This window comes from Vicugna pacos, chromosome 15 (genome assembly GCF_048564905.1).
Source record: "Vicugna pacos chromosome 15, VicPac4, whole genome shotgun sequence".
NCBI lineage: Eukaryota > Metazoa > Chordata > Mammalia > Artiodactyla > Camelidae > Vicugna > Vicugna pacos.
Window position 1 is genome coordinate 9,056,066 of NC_133001.1, and position 12,117 is coordinate 9,068,182.

The window sequence follows — 12,117 nt, forward strand, 5'->3', positions numbered from 1 at the left end:
ATTTCCTATATGCCTACTAGTGCCAGGCATTTTCATTTACATTCTCACTTAAGTCATTTTTCTCACTTAGTCCTTATTATTCTTTGAGCTTAGCCATTAAACCTTCTTTTATAAAGTTAAACAGTCTCTCTGAGGTTAAGTAGCTTGCTGGAAACAGCATTAAAAATCTTTCATTTTACTCCAAAGTATATATTCTTTGCCCTTTAGCATGTTCCTTTAATATAAATTCCTTATACTTCATTATCCTTGGGAAGACAAGAAAAGTCCATATGAGGTAGGTTTTTGTCTTCTTTTGATTGCAGCTAACAAAAACCCAACTCTAACCAGCTCAGGCAAAAACAGGAATGTGTGACTGGCTCATGGACACTAAAATTGGGCTGGACAGCCATCCTGGGGTAGAGCTGAGGTGTGGCTAGGCCTCAGGACTCCTGGACTGGATCCAGGGTCCTTCTGACCTATCGCTGTCTCTCCTGGGTCTTCTTCACTCAGTCTCAGCACAGAGCAGCTCCTCTGGTGGGAATTCTGGCTCCTAACGAGCCTGAAAGTATGACTTCCGCTTCTACGTGGAGCAATACTGATTGCTCTACTCCCCCTGATCCAAAGTCCAAAATCCCCCAAGAAAGGCTCTGATGGGCCTAACTGGGGTGGGGGGAATCTGTGAGCACTTCTGGTAAAAGGGGGAGCTGTGCCCCTACCAGGTAGGGATGGGTCAGCACATTAAGTGTTGTCTGTCCTCTGTGATTTAGGGGCTAGCCTGTGTGGAGAGCTCCCGGGTGCTCCAGGCAGTGGGGGAAATCCTTGAGGGAAGAAACCATAGAGGTCGACAGAGAATTAGACCTTGTGCTGTGTTTTAAGGGCCACAGGGGCCAGAAGAAATCCAGGGGCCATAAAACACATGGCTGGTGCAAATAATTCACCCAGAGAGGCCCCTGCTCAAGTGCTCAGGTCTTCACTCGCGACTACCCTGGCCCATCACAGCCCATCAAAAACTGGAATGGGTTCAGAGTTACACTGACCTCCTCTAACCTGACACCGTTTCTACCAGGTCAGGCATGGGCCTAGGAGAACCGGTAGGGTTGCTGCACCCACTCCCAGCATCCAGACACTTGGGACACCGTCAGCACAGACCTCATTTCAGACTCGGTCCACACTACCAGAGTGGTCCTAGACACTCCCACCAGGACAGTGCTCTTCAAACCCTGCACCACCACCACCCCAGACATACTCCCATCTGTACCGTCTGCTGCACACCTCCTCTATTAGTCATTTGGACCTCCCACCTCAGGGCTACCCAGCTGCTGCCTTTCCATGCTGTAGACACCATTTGTATTCAGGAGCAAGCAGCACACAGCCTGCTGTCTACTGCACAAACTGGCCATCCTCAGACTGAAGGTATTAACCTGTATGAGAGGGATACCATCGTTAACTCCTCCAGGCAACATGGCTGGGCCTCTACCACAGTGGGCATCATGAGAACAACTTGCTACTCCTACACCCAGAACACTTGGTTCACACCTGCCTCTACCAGAACTGTTATCATCTCAACAGCTTGCTAGTATTTAGAGGAGTGACAGGCTACTCGAACACTTCCAGAAAATCTGACTCCAAGAACCACCTACCTAAGTGAAGGTCTGTAGGCCTGCCACCTGGCTCTCTCAAGGTCATCAACCCTGTGACCTGGGCCCAGCAATTTCTAGTCACATAAGTCCATCCCATCTTTCACTGATTCCTGGACCCTCTCAGGCATAAGTCTAGCCCTTGTGTCTATTTCTTTTGTGAACTTCCCCAAGATGGAGCTGCTTACTCTTAACCTATTTCTTTTTTTTAATCTCCCAGATTCTGAATTCCTAGTTTTCTTCCTCTGCATCTTGTATTTCCTGATACTCTGTATTTGATCCTCTTTTAAAAACCACCTTACAGACCTAGCTCCTGTCTCCCTGCCCTCCCAGTGTCCAGCTCACGAGCTTCCTTCGGATCTTTCTATCATCCCACCTGCCTCACCAAGAGAGCAGTTTACAGCAGTGCTTTAATGTGCATAGGAATCACCCAGGGATCTAATAAGAACTCAGATTTTGATTCAGAAGTTCCAGGGGTGGGGTCCAAGATTCCACATGTGTATCATCAAGCCGGATGCAGAAAGTGCTGGACTGAAGAGATGCTCCTGGGCTGCAGGCTGCACTTGGAGTAGCAAGACAGACCTAACAAACACCTGAGCTGGTGCGGACCCCACCTTCCACTGCTACTAACAGAGAGAGCAGTGCTAGAAGTCGGTGACACTCAGCAACTAGTGGCCCTTAAGGCAGTGTATTAGTGTGAGCTGCTTTATGGCAAGCTCCCGAGGGGCTGATCCAACTGATGGACATACTACCCTTGTTCCTGGGAACCAGCTCCAACCTGACTGTTACGTAAGTTCAGAGCAGGTCTGCAACCTGCAACCACAGGCAATCCCTGCGCCTTTTCTGCCCTTCTCCCTAGCACTTTTTCACTGTCCTCCCCATAGCCATCATCTTAAGGTTCAGATTTTAACCCCTGTCTTCAACAACCCCCTCACCTCCACTCTGCTACCTGCTTATTAACGGTGCAACCTTGGGCAAGTTATTTAACCCTCTGAGCCCCAGTTTCCTCATCCGGATGACGTGCGTAGTAAATAAGATACCGTGTGTGAAAAGCTCACTAAAGACTACGACTATTACCCTTTCGCCTATTCTCTGCACTTCTCTCCTCCGAAATGTTTTTTCTAACTTAGTCTTGCTGCTTTTTGTCCCTTTAGAATTTTTGTACTTAAAATCACTGTTACACAGCAAGATCACAATTTTGACTAAAGTGAAAGAAAGGCTGCAAGAAAATATAAAGCCGGGGGCTACTGATATTCCTTATCTTTCCCTTTTTTCCCCCAAATTTTCCATAATGAACAAGTAACTTACACTGGTAACTTCGAGCAAAGGCAAAGTTCTAGCCTTAAAAGAAGGAGCATCAAAATCTACCTTCCACATTCTACCGAAAAAAGAAGAAAGAGAAGGCCGGACGGGCGCCGCGGGCGGGGGCTGATCACGCGGCGGCCGCCCCTCCGCTCCGCCAGCTGACGTCAGTCACGTTCTCCTCTCGCCCGCGCCGCCACTTCCGGCGGGCTTGGGGCTTTTCTTCCACCAGGCGGCGCCGCAGAACGTTCTGGTACCGACGCCTCTTGCGCAGCCGCATAGAGCCCCAGGACACGTCACCACCTTCGCGTCTTTTCTGGAGAGCGCGGGAAGGCAAGAGGACGGTGACGTCACCGGGGTTCCCCGCGTGGCTCGCGGGGGCGGGGCCGGGGACGTGGCGCGCGCGGGGTGGCGGGTGGCGCCGAGCGCAGGCCCGTCGGCACTGGGCCCCGGCGCGGCCGACGCTCCGGCGCTAACTCGTGACCCACCGTGGGGCCGGGGCCGGGCCGGGCCAGCGGGCGGCCCGCGCTAGGGGAAAGGAGCTGACGAGGCAGGCTCGGAGGGGAGGGCGCCGGCGGCCGAGCGCTCCCGAGGTCCGGGCCGCCCAGGCGTGTCCCGGGTGCCTTCAGAGGCGCTTCGAGGGCGGGCGCCGATTGCCTGGCACCCTCGCGCGGGCAGCACCACGCCTGGACTCCGGCCCGCGGGTCCCCCGGTCGGCGGGACGGACTCGGGGCACCTGGGGCCGGGCCGCGCCCCCCCACCCCCCCAGCGCTGCAGACCGCGCGGCCCTGCAGGGAGGGAGCAGCAGCGCCCGGAGCCCCGGGCCTTCCCCGCCGCGGCTGCCGGAGCGCCCCTCCCCGCCGGCCTGGTATTGGCCGAGCCTCGCCCTGGCTGTTTTGCCAGGTGGGGAAAGAGAGGGACCGTGCGCCGTGGCCGGACCCTTACTGTTTGCCCTGAGCTAGTCATTCAGTGTCTCTGAGGGTCAGTTTTGTTTGTAAAATACCATCCACTTCGCAGACCTAAGTAGTCTGTGTCTAGTACATGGTAGCCGGTCAGTGAAAATAGAGAAATTACTTTTCCGCCTTTTCCCACTGGGTCCTTAGAGCCACTTTTGCAGCGGTGTTAATTCCCGGGTAGTCCTTAAAACAAAAGGCTTTGCGTGGTTCCGTGTACCGATTTTTAATGGGCAGAAGCTTCCCTCTTATTAGCATGAGGTCCACAGCCTGCTCAGTGGCTTTAGTAGAAAGGTGGCAAAAAGGCTCACCCATGGCCTGATGAGTCGAACCTAGGGCCTGCTCAAAATATAGGGGAAGTTACGGGAATTTTCTCCGGGACCTGGCACCTGCGATGCTACTTAACTAAGAGATCACAGGATTTCTTGCAGAGAGCCCTGTCTAGGGCACTCTCTGCCTTGGGACACCCTTCAGTTGTCTTTCTCCTCTAGCTGCCCCTTCCCAGAATTTTTCATCTCATATTACATTGCTATGGCCAAGATACCTCTCATGGGATGGCCTGAGCCCTGGGGACAAGCTAGCCTCTAGTGGCTTATATGAAGCTGGTCTGACAGAGTAAACTGAATGCAAGACTGTCTCTTGGAAGGAAGAAAACGAACGCACCCTGAAGTGCTTATTTAGCATGTGTCAGGAACTGTATTGGACTTTTTCACACAAGCTACCTCATTGGATTCCCACAGCTGGTCCTGTGAGCGATGTGGAATTACCATCCCTTTATATAGAGGAGGAAACTGGTTCCACAGGATAAATGATGTACCTCACATTTTACAGCAAGACTATGGCAAAGCAGGTGCTCTCGGAGGCCATACTAGTTCCATTGCAGGGTTCTCGCCAGGAAGAGGCAGTACCTAGTGAGCCCTTTTCTAGGGTGTGAGATGCTCAGGACCATCCTAGAAGGTATGAGTGAAGGCATGTTACACTGAGGACTTCCCCTCCATATCCCCACTCTCTTGGGCACCCCTGCCGTTTGTATCAAGGTTTGAGACTAGAAGTCTTAAAAGACAGAAGAGGCAACCTTCCACCCCTCCACAAACACATTGCCTTGGTCACTGATGAGTTAATACAAGGACTCGTGTGTGTGTCAGACTTAGGCCTTTTTTTAGCACCATTTGGCAGGAGCCACCTCTCCTGCACCTGCTGCATCTACAAACCATTGCTCATTTGCCGGTCAACAGTGCAAAAGGCAGAAATGTGGTGCCTGTGTAAGTTAGCTTCAGTGTACCTCAGGGACAGCTGTGTTTTCTGTAGTGTGTTGCGAGCGTGGCAGCCGGTACCCACTGCTCAGTCTTATGTAGAACAGCAAGAGACAAGAGAAAGGAAACAAAGGCAAGAGTCCCCTCATCATTTTCTTCTCTTTTTCTGTTTTAATCCTGAACTTGGCTAGAGTAAAAGAGAAATTCCCAGGATAAGGCAACTAGTAAGGGCGCAGGTATTTTGGAGTTGTTCCTCAAAACCCAGGGCTTTGTAGGTAAATACTCCTTGGTTTTGAGCAAGATGGGTAGCTTTTGTGTTTCAGATGGGGAGAGCAGATGAGACTAGATGAATCTGGACCAGTAAAAATGAAGAGTGAGGTGGTTTTTTTTTTTCCTTCTTTGCTGTAAATGGAGTCTTTTCTGTCCTGTCATATAAACTTACTGAAATCTACAAGGCGTGGGCCCTCGGGTGCTTATTTGAAGAAATGTCATCCATTTTGTCAATACAGCTTGTATACCTATGTGACAGGAAATAAGTTTGCCTTCAGACTAGTAGAATCCACATGTAGTGGATGATTAGTTATCCATGAAAGTAAACCCAGCAAGTGTCTATAAATTTGTTGCCCGAGTGTTTGAGGACGCTGTCCTGAGCAGAAAAAGAAGCCTGGAAGCAATCTCAGGAAGGAAGGGCTGGAAAGTGGTTGTAATTTAGGTTAATTCTAATCTATTGTGTTTTAAAAGCAGTTTAGAGAACTGAGCAGAACAGACTTGGCCATCCTCAAAAGTAGAAAAGTAGCCTTGGTTCTGCCTAAGGAAGGGTGGGTCTTGACTAAGGGGACTTAAGGGCTGTGATTTCCTTGGTCGGGTTTCTCCTGTAGCAGGGAAGAGGGGCCCTGCCATAAAGGAGAGACGTGGCTTTAGGTTGCTTTCTTTTGTTCCAAGTCTGTATTTACCAAGCAGTCTTTAGCCCATGAGGAAAGATCAGCGAGTCAGGCCAATTAGAAGCATTCTAGTGTATTAGAATGTCCGCTATTCCTTGATGTGAATCAGTGCATTGGCATTTGGTTTGTTTGCCCTGCAACCTCTGTATGAACTTGGTTAATAGGTTTTTGAGAGAGAGATCCCCTCGCATGGGCCAGCCTGAAAGTTTAAGGGCCAGATCTGGGTCCTTGCTAACTTCAGCAAGATAAGCCCTGCTGAGTGGGAACCTGTGGGAAAGGGGATGGGAGAAGGGAGAGCAGGGGCAGGAAGCCAGCTTTGCCAAGGAAATACTACTTCTGTCTTATTGGTGACCTTCCTGTTGCAACCACATTCAGGAAAATTATATTATCAGCACAAGGCAGAAAGTGTTAAATTCTAGATGAGTGATACAGGCATTGAGTGCTGTGGATGCAGAAGTAGGTGAAATTAGATGGGAGATTAAAGGATGGTGCCACAGAAGAGATAGGACTTGACAAATGGATATGATTTCAGTAGGCAGAGATGTTGGTGATGGAGGGGGAAACACCCACTGCCATTCCAGTGCCATTTTGATGAACTTCCTTTCTAGAGCTGATGTAAAATGTACAGTCTTCTGAGCTGTTAAGCCAAAGAAAAAACACTTGGCAGGAGAAGGAGTGGTAGGCCCCAGAGAAAAGGAAAGAAAAGCAATTGTTCATTCAATAATTTGTTTATTCAACATTTACTGAGTATCTACTATGTGCCAGACACTGAGCTGTGTCCTGGGGATATGAACAAAATAAACAAAAGCCCTACCTTCGGAAAGTTTATGCTCTAGTGAAGAGAGAGGACTCTGAAGGAAGGAAAGAAGAGAGGAAAGTGGGAAGGGAGGGAGGAGGGGAGGAAGTCAGGCCTTGAGGAGGGGGAGGACGGGGGTGTGGGGGAGAGGCGCCTGTGGAATCTGCAGAGACCACATGTGTTTCCTCAGGAGGTTCCCTGCTCACAGATGCAGGTGAGAGACTGGAGATACGAAATTGAGGAGAGATTGTAGCCTGCCAACCTTGTGCATCACAGCGCTGTTTTCTTTTTCTTTTTCTTTTTTTTTTTCAATTGAAATATAATTGATTTACAATATTGTGTTAGTTTCTGGTACAGCAGAGTGATTCAGTTATACATATATATGTTCTTCATATTCTTTTTCATTATAGATTACTACATGTTGAATATAGTTCCCTGTGCTGTACAGTAGGGCCTTGTTGTTCATCTAATTTATGTATAGTAGCTTGTATCTGCTAATCCCAAACTTCTAACTTATCCATCCCCCCACCTTTTCCCTTGGGTAACCGTAAGTTTGTTCTCTATGTCTGTGTGTCTGTTCTTGTTTTATAAATAAGTTCATTTGTATCATTTTTTTTAGATTCCATGTATAAGTGATATTATATAGTATGTTTCTCTCTTTCTGGCTTATTTCACTTGGTATCATAATCTCCAAGTCCATCCATGTTGCTGCAGATGGCATTATTTCACTCTTTTTATGGCTAAGTAGTATTCCACCGTATATATATACCACATCTTCTTTAGCCAGTCATCTGTTGGTGGACATTTAGGTTGCTTCCATGTCTTGGCTATTGTAAATAGTGCTGCTATGAACATTGGGGTGCATGTATCTTTTCAAGTTAGAGTTTTCTCCGTGTATGCCCAGGAGTGGGATTGCTGGATCATATGGTAGCTCTATTTTTTGTTTTTTAAAGAATCTCCATACTGTTTTTCCATAGTGGATACACCAAATTACATTCCCACAACAGCACAGCACTATTTTCTGACCACGTCTTTCAGAACTGTAGAGTTTATCATTTTCCTCGGTGCCAGAGATGAAATAAAAACAAAAATATTGGCATTCTGAAGACATTTTGTTTGATGGCTTATGAGCATAAGACAGAGTAGTAGAAGGAAGTAGAGGCTTGTGGTTGAGAACGGAGCGATCAAAGATGGGAGAGTATGAATACTAGTGTTAATAGTACCCACCAGAACAAGGCTGAGTGTGCAGTAGGTCCTCAAAAATCTGCACCGACCTGTAAGTGTTAGAATCAGAGGTCATGTCTTTTCTCTTTGAAGCTGGGGAAATGGCTATAGCTGGTAACTGAACTTGGCTCAGCTTACGTTCCTGGCTTCACCTGCCCCTCCTCCTCCTCTGTTAATGATAAGATTGGGGGAAATTAACAGGATTTCCTAATGGTGGAGAGAAATGGGGATGACACTGTGTTCTTGGCTGTCTCTGCTCCTCTCTAGCTCTGTCCTTGGGCAAGTCCCTGTACTCTTGGATTTCTGACTTCCTCTTCTGGGTAAGAAGGACTTGAATTGATCTCTATAGGCCCCTCAGACATTCTGTAAAGAGAGCAAGATGAGGGCCCCTTCACCTATAACCCAATCTGTTCACGTGGAAGGAGGTTGGTCACTTAAAGATGGTTAGGGGTCATCCTTTTCGGAACAGTATTTTCCCTTTTTGCTTCCTCTGCACAGAAGAGGCAATGGGATTCAGCACAAGAGAAGTTCTGTGGTGACTTGAGAAGTGGCATCTCACCCAGACACAGTAATGAATAGCGGAGACCACCAGCTTTTTAGTCTCAGTCTGTGATCTTGAAGAATCTTCAGGTGGACCAGTAATTTCTGCCTGTGGTATGGCAGTGTCCATGAGAAGTGACAAATATGTCCTTTCTCTTTGACGTAAAAATGGCAGCCCCCTGCCTCTCATATGATGTACCAATCCTACGTCCACCCACTTCTCTCCACTCCCGCTGGCGCTAGCTTAGTTTAACCGATCTTCACCTCTCACTTCAATCACTGCTGGTGCCTCCCTGGTCTTCCTGCCTCCTCTCTCAGCCTCGTCACTTCTTCCCTTGATACTCCTATCTCCTGTGCATACCTGGTCATGTTACTCCCCTGTTTAAAACTTTCCAATGGCTCCTCATTATCTTCAGATACTTATTGGCAACTAATATGTATCTCCCAGTGTCTGAGCCCCATGGAGGACAAAACAAACATGAGACGCAGCCCCTGTCCTTAGCGTGACAACAAGAACATGTGTCTCTTGGTTGTCATTTCCCCAACCGTCCACATCTCTTCCACCCCACCCTTTATTCTCCATCCACACTGAGCCATGTTTTCTCTCTCTGCTGTGTACCTTTGCACATGTTGAACATTCTTCCCTTCCTCGCCTTCCCCTGGCTGGCTCCTATTTACTCTTCAAGGGTTCAACTCAGGCCTCACAGTCCCTGATTCCTCCTCCCTGACTCTTCTGTGCACCACCATATTTGAAACAAGGCAGGCACACAACAATAAGAGCAGTCGCACTCTGTGCAGACAGCCACATAGTGCCTCACTGTAACAGTTGGTTTTCTTGGCTCTCCGCCTTTAGACTGAACTTCTCAAAGACAGGGATCTGGGTTTTATTCACCTTTGCATTCCCAGTACCTAGCATAGTGCTTGAAACCTCAGAGGTGTTCTGTAAATGTTTGTTGAATGAGTAGATGAATAAGTTAATGAATGGATGAGTGCTCCGTCTGATCCTGAGCTTGCCATGACAAGCCTGGAGAACAGGGCCCTTTTAGTGGATCGTCTTTTATCCTGCAGTTCTCGCAGGGAGACAGCTTATGTGTCCAGTGTGTAGCCTTATACTGTGTTGCTGATCTGTTTATACTGTTCAGTGCCCATGGGCAATGGGGAGTTCACAGGTGATCTTCAGAGTCACAAGCAGAAGGGGGCCTGCCACCTTATGCGGTAGTGCTTGTACCCCAGGTAGGTCAAATCTTACTGTAAATTTGATCCAGGGTGGTTTAAGACAGGGCCCTCTCTGCTCAGAACCAATGCATGGAGCCTTCCCCAGGCCAGATTCCTTGAATCAGTCCACGCCACTATGTTCCCATGTTCCTCTTTACCTGGAAGAAAAACTCCCTGTTGTTAATGGGGATGGATGGTTTTCATTCCTGCTTTTGAGCTCTCTTTTGCAAGCTGACAGATTTCTGAGACTCTCAAGGGCATAATCTGGTAGTTTCCCGTCTGCCAATTAATCTTATATTTTTTCAGTGACAAAATTGTGTTTCAAGCCAGGATGTCCTGGCAGGAAACCTGAGTAACGTTAACTCTCCTCCTTCCTGCCAATGTGTTTTAGCCACAGTGATGCTGTGGCTTCTTGCTGCTTCTTTCAGTCTGTGGTGTTCAGTATCCTCAGCCTGGTTGGGGTTTTCCTCTGAGAGTAAGCCAGTGCAGAATGAATGTCCTGGTATCATTCCTGGTGACGCTGGACACGTGTCATAGGGACTGGGCCCACAGTCTCCGTGGGGCCTTCTGCCCTGTGTTCCCAGCAAATTTAACAGTGCTGGCTTGATGGAAGTATTCTGGCCCAGCACCCTCAAGGGAGGTATATGGTATGGTTCTAGACGCCTGAATGCCTGCCAAGCTCAGCATCGCAGAGAATGACTTGCTTTTTAGACTCACATTTGATTTGAGCAGAACCTTTCATTGAACGCACCTGGCATATATCTCAAATTTCCTACATACTAGCCAAAGAATTCTAGCTAATGAAAGCTGAATGCTGTGACAGTTATAACTAAATTAACACTCTGAAAGGTTAGTGAATCTTACTTGGATTGCATTACCTAGAGTTTGAACTCTGGCTATGATCTTTGCAATATAAAAGCTATTTCCCCAAAATCTTAAAAAAAGGAAAGGCTGGAGAAAGCCATTCCTATAAATCATGTTTCTGACACACAGCTAATCATCAAAATGTTCACAATTTAGTGATATATTTGATCCCCTGCAAATGGATTTAAAGGACAAAATGAATGAATCCAGACACATTTATGAGCTGAAAGTGTCCTGACAGGGTTACTAGAGACTGAGGGCAGGAGCTGGATCTCACGTTTGTTTTTGTCTCCAGCACAGGGCCTCAGACAGCCATAGATACATATTAGGTGTCGATTGACAGTCACTGAATTACTAAATGGAAATTTACTGGGGCTCTCAGCTCTGCTAAACTCCATACACAAATAGACCTGCCCCATGGGGTTCTTAGCAAGAGCAGATATTTTACGAGAGCTGTCACTCTGGGTTGATTGGATAGGCAAAGTGAAACCAAGGGGTTGTGTTTTAAAACCAAATACATTTACTCTGCTAAATTTTACAGCTGAACTGAGGTGTTCTGCTTTGGGTGGGGTTGGACAAAATGACCTCTAACTTGAGGTTTGTAGGTTTAGGAAAATACAGGGTTTTTTTTTTGGTTTTTTTTTTTTAAGACAGAGATGAACCCTGCAGGCCAGCTGGCAGGAAGTCAGACTGCAGTGCGGTCCTTGCCTGAGAGGATGACACAGGCCAAAGGAGACAAGGGAAACAACAAGGCAGCCAGAGCTAGTAAGTCATTTTGCAGAGTTTTGCAGAGCTTTCCAGGTTTTTCTGGAAAAGGGAAAGAAAAAAAAGAGTAAAGGGCAGGAAGCGGATTGGTTAACAGCTGGCTTCAGAAATGCTGATGAGTGGGTTTGCCTGTTGGTTTTGTTTTCCTAAGTCCGGGAAAGAGGGTGTGCTTGGCCTGGCGCTGCTTGCTGGCAGGGCAGGCTTCCTGGTCTGTGTGCTGACGCTGTTGTTCCAGCCACCCGAGGAGCCCAGAGGCCCGCTGCCCCGCCTGTCTCGTTGGAAAGGGGATGCACACTGCCCTGCAAGGATGTCTCAGGCCTGTGGAAGAGCAGAAAGGATAGGAGTCGTGTTTTATTTTATTTTGCTTTTAAAATGTTTATATGTATTTACTTGTTTGATTTGGTGATTCATATACATGGCTCAAAACTAAAACAGTATAAAAAGATATGTAGGAAAAAGTCTCTCTCCTGTTCCTGTGCCGCATCTGCCCATCTCCCCCACCCTCAAATAGATAACTCTGTTGCTGGTTTTTGTTTATCCCTCTAATGATGTTTCTATGCATTACTCCATTTTAACATAAATTGTGCCATGGTATACACACCTTCTGCACCTTATGGGGTTTTTCCCCCCTCACTTAACACTGTATCT